This window comes from Ambystoma mexicanum, chromosome 1q, assembly GCF_040938575.1.
Source record: "Ambystoma mexicanum isolate Mex_15411 chromosome 1q, UKY_AmexF1_1, whole genome shotgun sequence".
NCBI classification, from domain to species: domain Eukaryota; kingdom Metazoa; phylum Chordata; class Amphibia; order Caudata; family Ambystomatidae; genus Ambystoma; species Ambystoma mexicanum.
Window position 1 is genome coordinate 784,851,793 of NC_090922.1, and position 11,232 is coordinate 784,863,024.

Here is an 11,232-nt window from a genome sequence, read left to right on the forward strand (position 1 = left end):
CCAAAACGACATTCCAATTCCTGATAGTTTCGCTGTAATCGCATTTCCCGCACACGGACAAGTTGCAGCGATTTCGCATTTGGCTAAATTTCACTCCATAGAAAAACAGCTATTTCTTGTTTTCAACTTCTGAATTTCGTTTTCCATCTGCTAATCATTCTATAATCATTGCTAGTGTTGACCTGAACCAATCCAAAGCCCCTCTCACTAGGTCTGAATCTCTTTTAGCAAATTAAAATCATTTTTAGCTTTTTCCCATCCAATTCAAACCACATTTAAAAGCAATTGAGCTGTTTTAAAATCATACCTGCTCTCTCTAAGGTTGCTGGGGGAATCGGGATTGAACTGCATTATTGATTGTTATTCCTGAAACCTGTGTGCTCTCTTCCACCGTTTTATATTGCATACTAGGGGGAGTGAGTAATAACAGGGGGAAAGAGTAATCCCATTGTCTTTGATTGCGTTCACATCAAGTTTTATTTCTGTGTTGCATTCTTTCCTATCATTGCATTTCCTTGAACCCATACAAAGTATTCTCTGATATATTATTCTTCCTATTCCGACTCCAAATTGATTAAAGAGATTGTTGATATTGTAATATAACCCCTTGCTGATCACTGTTCATATTCATAAGTGTGATATTCAGATATTATTCATATTCATAAAAGTGTAATCTATATATTGTTCAATTCTTCAAATACATCTTTTAATTTGCAAAACAAACCTATTTCTTGGCTCAGTGAGGTTGGGGAGATTCAAAGAGAGGGGTGTTATGTAAGGGTAAATCATCCAGAATTAAAAGAACTTTGACATGAAAATATATAAATAAGGGTTTCCATTGGGCATCCTATACTAGGCATTGACTTAGTTGGAGTGCTGGATTGAAATCACTTACAGTCCCTCCCTCGTGGGACATGGCAGTGCGAGGCACAGCTCCCCTCCACTGCTCCCATGGACCCAGGCACTGCAGTGGTGATAAGGGCCAATGAGGATACTGCTGGAGCTGTTAGTCCTCGCAGCAGAATTCCCCCCCTCAGCCGCAGCAGTGAATATATTAAGGCTGCATTCAGCGCCAGCAGCACCCTCTGGTGGCCACATAAAGCGAAGGCGTGTCAGACCCAGGCCCTCCGTCCGCAGCAGTGAATATATTAAGGCTGCATATGGCACCCGCAGCGCCCCACCTGGTGGCCACATATAGCGAAGGAGGGTTGTGCAGACCCAGGCCCTCACAATACTGCCTAAGGGACTCAGAACGTTGATGTGCAGGCCCACTAAAGGCAGGAGATACCCAGCTACTGGCAGCCCAGACCAATAAGAGGCACAACACCACAGGAGAATGTCAGAAGAAGACATCCTCAGCACAGTATCTACAAGGCTCTTGGAGGCATGTTCTCATAGCCAGGGCGGAATTGCCCCGTAGCAATTACCCCAGGTGTTCGATCTCCAGGACACAGGTAATCTGGGACCCAGGTGGGTCCGATGGATGAAAGACTTTAAAGTATATGTGGGGGCAATGGGCCCCATGGATGACGAAAGGAAAAAGAACATCCTCACGTTGGCAGTGGGATCGGTAGTAAGGGACATCCTCTGCAAGCTGGTTGATGAAGAAAAGGCCACATACCAGGAAATCTGAGAGGCGCTGAACACTTATTTCCCCTGCACACTAACGTAGATTACAAGAGACATATTTTTCACACAACCATGCAGGGGAAAGGTGAAACCATGCACAACTACGCTATGAGGCTGCGCATCCGCATGAAGCACTGTGCCTTCCACCATTACTCAAATGACAAGGCTCTACGTTCTCAAGTCATTGTGGGTTGCGAATCTGCTGACTTCAAACAGAAGCTACTCCAGAAGCAGAGGACCCTTGACGAAATACTAGCGATGGCCCACACCGACTCAGCGGTCACACAACAGGTGGTCGGCCTGGGATGGGATAAAAATATCAGCGGACGCAAAGGACCAGGAAACCGTTCTAAAATTGACACCAGCTCAGCACAACAAACCTACGCAATCAACGAAATGGTGCTACCGATGCAGCTACGAGTTTCCCCATGAAGGCACGTGTCCAGCCATCGGCCAGAAGTGTGCTGCATGTGGTGGTGATGACCATTTTAGAGCAGTTTGCAGGAATGCCCTGACACCACCTGTGTCTTCGACCTCCCCAAGAAGCAGCAGACGCCATCCGATACACCGACCAGAAGACAGAAGAGCGAGCCACGAGCGCAGGAGATACCGCCCCCATGCAGAATGAAAACTCCCGCCAGAACCCCAGGAAATCGTTCTGGTCCCTCGACAGGAGAACCTCCTATAGACCCTGAAGAAGCATCCACTATGTGGAGATACGGTCACAGTCAGGGGCGATTCCTCCTCTTCCCATGACAGCCAAAGGAGAAAAGGATATGTATGGGCGCTATGAAACGAGACAGTAAAAGAACATACCCCCATCTTGACACACCGACAGAATTCCTCATTGACATGGGCGCAACCGTCAATGTAATGGGCGAAGAAGCCTTAAACCGCCTGCCCCATCGGCCGAAACTGCGGCCCTCACAAGTCGATATGTTCCCTTACGGCTCCAACACGCCTCTGCCGTGCAAGGGCACTTTTACCACAGTCTGCGCACACATGGCCCGCATACAACTACACGTCCTCTCTAAGGACGCCAACTGCAGCTGCATTTTAAGCTTCTGGACGGCCATCAACATGGGACTTGTCTGCATATTACACAACCTGATGGCCCACAAATATATGGCCCCTGAAGGAGACATCACAAAGACATACCCAAACCTCTTCAAAGGTGTTGGCAAACTGCACGACTGCAAAGTAAGGCTCCACATCGATGCAATGGTCAAAACCAGTTGCCCAGCATTACAGGGGCATCCCGATAAACATACAAAGGCTGGTAGAAGAGGAGCTAAGATGCCTACTAGATCTTTGCATCATTGAGCCAGCAGTGGGACCCACCCCATGCGTCTCCCCATTGTACCAGTACCCAAGAAGTCGGCGGAGGGCTCAATTAGTTTGTACGTAGATACGCGCCGCCCAAATATGGCTATTCAACGAGAGCAACACCAAGCTCAGAGAATAACGGATATGATCCACCTCCTAAATGGCGCAACCGTATTCTCGAAGCTGGACCATAAAAAGGGCTACCATCAGCTGGAACTAGCGAGGGAGTCCCGTTATATCGCCACTTTCGTAACCCACATGGGGCTTTTTTGCTACAAATCGTCAGCGGCTGAGATCTTCCAGGAGGAGATCCACCAGGTGATTAAACATGTGCCAGGGTGTCTGAATTACAGCAATGACATCCTGGTTTTTGGGAAGTCGATCCAAGAGCACAATGACAACCTACTCAAAGTGTGCAGGGCCCTATTAATGACCAACATCACGCTCAAGGACAAATGTGAGTTTGGTAAGCGAACTCTAAAGTTCTTTGGCCACATATTTTCTGAACAGGGCATGAGGCCGGACCTGGAGAAGGTGAAGGCACTACAAGATACCCCATGACCAATGGACGTATCGGACCGTAGGTCATTCCTAGGGCTGGCTAGTTCCTGCTCGCGCTACTTGGAAAACTTCAGGACGGTGAGTACCCCACTGAGAGAGCTGACCAAGAACGGCCAGGAATTCAACTGGACGGCAGAATGTGAAGTGGCCTTCAAAGACATTCATGCCCTCATTGCCTCATCCTCAGACATGGCCCACTTCAGCTCAACCAAGGCCACTGAGGTAACTGTGGACACCAGCCCTGTGGGCCTGGCAGTAATCCAGGCACAATACGGCTCCCATATCCCCCACATCAAGAAAGTGGTGTCATACACCAGCCGCAGCCTCTCCACGACCCAACAAAAATACTCCCAAGCAGAGAAGGAAAGTTTGGCAGTCATCTGGGCCTGTGAGCACTTCCACCTATTTATATTCGTAAAGGCATTTACAGTAGTCACCGATCACCAAGCCATCCTCACCATCTTCGGCAACCCCCAAGCCTGGATACCCCAGCAGATAGAAAGGTGGGGACTCTGACTCCAGGACTACAAATTCTCCATCCATCACAGGCCAGGCAAGGACAAAAATCCAGCCGACTACCTCTCACATCACCCCACAGGGCCGTCTACCCCGAAACATTCCATTGCTGATGCATATTTACAATACATCATCCACCAGCTCAAATCTTTCCAAAAACATGGAAGACGCTACAATAAGAAGTGGCAAGTGACCCTGTGCTGGCCATCCACGCCCAGTGAATCAACCAAGGCAAACTAAAGCATATGAAAGAACTAACAAAACACCTGGAGGAATCCTTGCAAGGGGACATAAAGGCGATGCTACTGGTCCAGAGGAGCTCACTACTACAGAGAACCACATCATCATGAAAGGAGGTTGGATCGTCATGCCTAAGTCGTTGCGCCAGCAAGCGGTCGACTTGGCCCACGAGGGACACAGAGGGGTAGTCTCAACAAAAAAACTTGTGACAGACAATCTGGTTTTCAGGGCTCAACAAACTGGTGGAAGCCACACTAAAGAACTGCATAATCTGCAGTGCCGTAGTGCCAGCACCGTACCCAAATCCCCGGCAGATGTCACCGCTCCCGGGTGGCGTATGGGAAGAGCTGGCTGTTGACTTTTTTTCGGACCACTACGTGACGGCACATACGCCTTATTGGTAGTTGATGAATATTCCAGGTACCCAGAGGTACAAAAAGTAGCATCCAAGTCAGCAACCATGGTCATCCCCGCCCTGTACCGCATTCTCACTGCATACAGCATCCCCCAAATAAAATCACACAATAGCCCACCGCTAACCAGCCTGGACTTTGAAAACTTCGCCGAGTACATGGGGTTCAAACATCGAACAAATTACACCTCTTTGGCCTCAAGCCAATGGCATGGCTGAACGCTTCATGGTCAACCTCAAGAGAAGGTGGCACACCTGTCCCACAGACCTTTCGAGCAAATATTGTACCAGCTCCTCTGTGATTACCGCCACAACCCTCGCAGCACCACGTGTAAATGCCCAGTGGACCTCTTATTTGGTTGCACATTGCGGACACGGCTGCCACAAAGTCCCAGAGAGGGAAGCGCCATGCCGGAGGATGATGACTTGAGGATCAGAGACGCCGAGGAAAAACTGAAAATGAAGCCTGTGGCCGACGGGAAGGGAAGAGCCAAGGAACACAGCTTCAAAGATGGTGACAGAGTGCTAGAATGCCAAACCCAAAGGAGGAAGGAAGTCTCTCACTGTGCAGCTAGCCCCCTCAAAGTCACCAACGTGAAAGGAACAATGGTCACTGCCATGGACGCAGTAGGACAGACCATCACAAGAAATGTGTAAAACTTTAAAGAACGCCAGGGGGACGCATCACACTGGGAAGCCTCAGAGGAGGAACAGGATGGCTGTGATGATCGAGGGACCTGGACAGATGCCAAGGAACCATACTGGGGAGATGAGGAGGAGTCCAATGCAGAGTTCACAGATGATGATTGTTAGTGGATCGTGGACAGACCCCCCCCATTTCAGCCCAGAACTGTCACAGACCAGCCGCCTCGTCCAGGCAAAGACTAAACCCTTAAGACTCATTGAAGAGATGGGTTAGCACCCTACTCTGTGTTTAAAAAGGGGGAAGGTTTTTATGTTGTGACTTTACAGTCAAGACATATTATTATGTGGAAGTTTGGCTTAGGGAGGGCGTGGGACCCGGGGGAAGGGAAAATGACGTGTTGGGGAGGAAGAGTTGAGTTTACAAAATAAAGAAGTTGAGACCGGATGTGTCCTCCGTGTGGGCCTTCATTCTTTTGAGCAGCAGTGATCAGCTAACGAGAAGCAGCTCAACCACCTGTTTTGTAGGAGTCACCTACAACCCCTTGTCGAAACCCTCCTGAATAAATTGCAGCACTGAAGGAAGACCACACACTAGTGCTGACAAACCAGTTTGCTCACACTGGGCCTGAAAGTAGCCCAATGCCTCTGTGATGAATCTGACAATGTCATCACTCCTTTCCCAGAGATAGCCTCTCCCCATGTGGCCAGAGAACAGCAGCCACTACCTGATCCTGACCCTGAGGGACAGCTATATGAGGGAGGACCACACGGGGGGAGGTGACCCTAAGGGGCATGACACAGCATTGCTAGGTTATGGCTTACTGTGATTGTTCTCTTCAAACCTCCACCAAATCTACTAGTGACATTTTTCAATACTCTATGAGTAAGCTACCAAGAAATGTCTATGCATCCCATATGCAAAGAAATACCGGGACAACAAGCCTGAACAGAGTAATGAAGATCAATGAGTCAGCGAAGCACATCACACGCTCTAGAGTTTGAAAACCTGTGATAGGTGCCGGAACATTTAAAAATCCCAACCAGCATCAAGAGCAGAGACGTGTTGTGATGTTTTATACATTTACATTATGTACATAGTTCTTCATTTCGTTGGATGCATGCGCCCTGTAACCCTGACAACGTCTTCGTGTATCACTCCAGAATGTTGATGGAACTATACACGAAGATGTTGCATTGAAGATGGTTGGCCTCCTGGGGGCCCCTCCAAATAAACTTATGTTTTATAAGTTACTATCTCGCTATGAGTAATTCATAGCAATCGCACTTCTTAACAATTGGCGACGAGGATGGGATTATCGAGGAGGGAGCCCCCGGGAGCAGTGACGAGCAGTTCTGGAAAAGAATTGACCGCTTCGACCAAGTGCGATTTAGCAGACCAGCTGGATCAACCAAATAACACTACAGCGTTTGGCAATAGCGGAACGTGAGCGGCACGAAAGCGAACAGAAATAAACATTGTAGACTGTATAAACAAACTCACGCCTACAGGCATCTTACGAATGCCTTGAGAGACGTTGGGCCAACCGCAGCGACCATTAGAGGAAAGCACCTTCGTACGTGCTTTGCGTGCCTCCATTTTGAGTGCATCGAACGTTTTCTTGACAACAGCAAACAATACGCGACGCATAGTGTTACGGAAAGACGTGTGAAGCGTTTTGTTTCTTAATGGGAAATGAACATTTGGATTTTGGATTTGGAGTGACGAGTGTTTAAAGTAGGATCCAGCGCATGTACCAGTGTTGAAAGCTGCCAAACATAGACAGTGCCATTAACTGGATGATCAAGTTAAAGGAAGCATGAGGTTTTAGTATCCTGAACTAATATTAGTAAAACTTAAAATACACAAAGTGAAGAGTACGAAAGAATGTTTTTTTTTTTTGTTGGACTAGTATAAATTGAAATAAATAGAGTCTGAATACACAGAGACATTGCCACTGAAACAATAAACTGAGAGTACAGCATGCAGAATATAGCTGCTCCAGTGAAATTTTTAGCACTGCCAGGAAATCCAGCATTTCCTTGGGAACAATGGCAGGACAACTTCCAAGTATACCTCAGGGCAATAGGTGGAACTAAGTTTAATGACGATCTAAAAGAAGCCACGCTCCTTAATTGTATAGGGGCAGAGGCACTCAGAATCTTCAGAACCTTGCCAGAATTGGATCATACAGATGAACGTTTGGGAGAATCTTCAAGTGGTGCCAGGAAGTATAACACAGCAATTACCAAGTTGAATAAGCACTTCGGAAATAGGACCAACATTGTGTTGGAGAGATATAGATTTTTCACAAGGAGGCAGCATAAAGGTGAGAGTGTAGATGCTTACTTAGCTGCACTAAGAGGGTTGTTGGCTACGTGCGCCTTCACAGGAGTGGCAGATGAATACATGAGTGATCAAATGGTTTTACATGTAGCAGATCCACGCACCCAACAACGCCTGTGGCAGGAAAAGAATCCTATGCTGGAGAAAACAATTGAAATAGCGAGATCTATTGAACTAGGCGAGAAGTGTATGAAGGAAGTTCAGAACAAAGTGGAGAATGCAGAAATTAAGTCAGTCCAAGAAATGGATGATGGGCAACATGACAAACAAGATGAAGAATTGATTGCCATAGTCAAGAGACTGGTCAAATCTGATATTGGCAGCGGATATAGACAGGAGAAAGAAGGCAAACCAACAAATGTTTTAAATGCGGATGGTACAAACACTTAAATGCGGAGAGGGATTGCCCAGCTGTTTCAGCAGAATGCTACAAATGTGGTCAGATAGGCCATTTTGGTAAAGTATGTCGCAACAGCAGAGGAAGAGGCAGATTTAATAACCGCTATGGGAGACATACTGGTCGATATAGTAGAGGTAGAGGTACTGCCATGACGAGCATAAATGCATTGGAAGAAATTGGTGGTCCAAGCAGTTTGTTAGCAATCACAGATCGATTTGAAGACGAAGTACAAATACTGGCTTTTACGCCCAATAAAGGTGGTTTGGGACCTTGGGTACCAATGGAGATCAATGGCATAACCTTGCAGGTTATGGTTGATACTGGCTCTCCATATACTATGGTTGATGTAGAAACATTTGTGAGTATACTGAAGAAAAGAATGGATGACTTACAGACGACCAAAATAAAGGCAACTGGTTATGGAAAAACACCCATCAACATTATTGGTTTTGTTTGGGTGCACCTGAACTTTGAAGGAAGGAAGACATACTGCAGACTATATGTGGCTGAAAATGGGTTTTCAATAGTTGGATGGTGGGAACAAGCATTGCTTAAAATCAGGATACATCCAGGTCAATATGTGCCCATTCTATGCATTACTGAAAACAGTTGTAGTACTTCAGAGATTTTTGGCCAAGAGTTTTCTGAAGGTTTTCAATGACAGAATTGGTTTACTCAAAGGATTCAAACATCGCATTATACTCAGGAGAGGAGCAAATACAGTAGTACATAAAGTGAGGAACATACCAATTGGCACCAGAGAAGCATTGAAAAGTAAATTGGAGAAATTGTGTATGCAGGACATTATTGAACCGATTGAAAGCTTGGAGTGGTTATCCCCGATTGTAATTGTTAAAAAGCCTGATGGATCAATTAGAATGTGTGTTGACCTAAGAGATCTAAATGCCAACATTTGGATAGATCGCCATCCTCTGCCAAACATCGGAGAAATGTTGACCACGATGAAACCGGCGAGGTACTTCACGACACTAGATCTGTCGTCGGCGTATCATCAGGTTGATCTAGAAGAAGAATCTAGACATTTAACATCGTTTATAACACCACTGGGAGCTTTCAGATATAAAAGAATGCCTTTCGGATTGGCTTCAGCAGCCGCTGTATTCCAGAGGTTAATGCACCACTTGTTTGACGGTCTCCAAGGAGTACATTATTTCCAAGATGATATCTTGATATCTGCAATGTCCAAAGAAGAGCATGATGCAAAACTATTAGGTGTGCTACAAGTCATACAACAAAAAGGGATGACACTCAAGATCGAGAAGTGTAAAATTAAGAGAAATGAAGTGACTTACTTGGGTCATCGCATAAATGCAGATGGTATAAAGCCTAAAGAATCATTGGTTGACACAATTCTCAAGATTCCTGACCCCAACAATAAAGACCAACTTCAGAGTTTTTTAGGATTAACAGAATATTATTCTAAATTAATAGACCATTATTCTGATAGGACTGAAAAGATGAGAAATCTAATGTGCAAGGGCATAAAGTTTAATTGGTCTGAAGAATGCAAGAAAGAATTTGAAATGATTAAATCATTAGTCAACAAGGCACCGGCACTTAAAATGTTCGACTCGAATGCCAAAACCAGGATATCAGTGGATGCCAGTAACATAGGATTTGGGGGTGTAATTGGAGATGAAATTGTTCCAATTGCCTTTGCTTCCAGAACATTAAGAGGGGCTGAGAAAAAATATTCCACCATTGAGAAGGAGGCCCTGGGTGTCAAATGGATATTAGAACACTTCAAAGGACTTATTTGGGGCATTCCAGTTGATATCAGAACAGACCACAAGCCTCTCATACATGTTTTAAACTCAAAAAATCCTCATATGACGTCCCCGAGCATAAGGAGATGGACACTAATTATCATGCAATTTAATGTCAATATAAAATATACCCCTGGAAGAACCAATGCAGTGGCAGATTGTTTTTCTCGCCTACCATGTGAGAGTGATACAAATGATGGTGAGGACAAAGAAGAGCTGACAGAAGATCAAAACATGGAATGTATAATAGCACATGTGCATCCAAGTTTTTCGAAGGAAGAATGGGTGCAAGCCAGAGAACAAGACCCTGAACAAAGACTGTTGAGAAAAGCCATTGAGAGTGGTTGGAAAGATACTGAGGAAGATATCAAATCCTGGGAAAAAATAAAAGAAGAATTATGAACATTGCACATGAAGGTCATGTGGGAAGAAACTTAACAAAGAGAAGGGTAAGAGAATCTTATTGGTGGCCTAACATGTGGGGTGAATTGGAGGCCCTTGTCAGAGATTGTACTGCATGCGCAGTAAGTGATAAAGGTAAATCAACACATATCACACCATTGCAGCCACTAGAGATTCCCAGTACAGTATGGACATAACTGGCAATTGATATAGCTGGACCTTATGAAACATTGGGACCACAAAAGGTTTACTTTATAGTATTGGTTGATTATACATCCAAATGGGTGGAGTGTGGCATTGTTGATGAATCTATATCAGCTGTCAAAGTAATGAAGTTTTTGGAAGACATTTTTAACAGGGAAGGTGAACCACAAGAACTAATATCTGACAATGGAGCTCAATTTATGTCACTAGAAGTTCAAAAATTTCTGAAGGATAGAGCCATTAAACATAACACAACGGCCCTATACCATCCCATGGGGAATGGGCTAATGGAAAGAAGGAATCTCTTCATAAAAGGCATTATTCAGTTGGCCATTGTCAACAATCTACCGTGGAAAAAGACGCTCAAAGAAGCACTCAATACGTACAAGGTAACCCCACATTCAGTGACTGAGTAAGAACCATTCACTTTGATGAAAGGAAGAATAGCTACAAACAGACTTAGACCGACTTGGATGACAAAAAGGAGAAACAAAGAAATAATCTTGGAAGAAATTGTCAACAAAGTAAAGAGGGAGCAAGAAGAATACAAAAAATATTATGATAAGCAGAAACATGTTCAAGAGAGTAAAGTTGTGAAGGGTGATTGGGTAAGAGTGAGAGAGCCCAAACGTGTGATGAAAGGAGAGTCAAGGTTTAGTCCTCCTCAGAAAGTGATAGAGTGTTCAAAGAAATCTGTGATTTTAGAGGATGGCAAGAAGTGGTCTTGTAATGATGTAATCTTGGCAAAGGAGGAGGAAGTATTGAG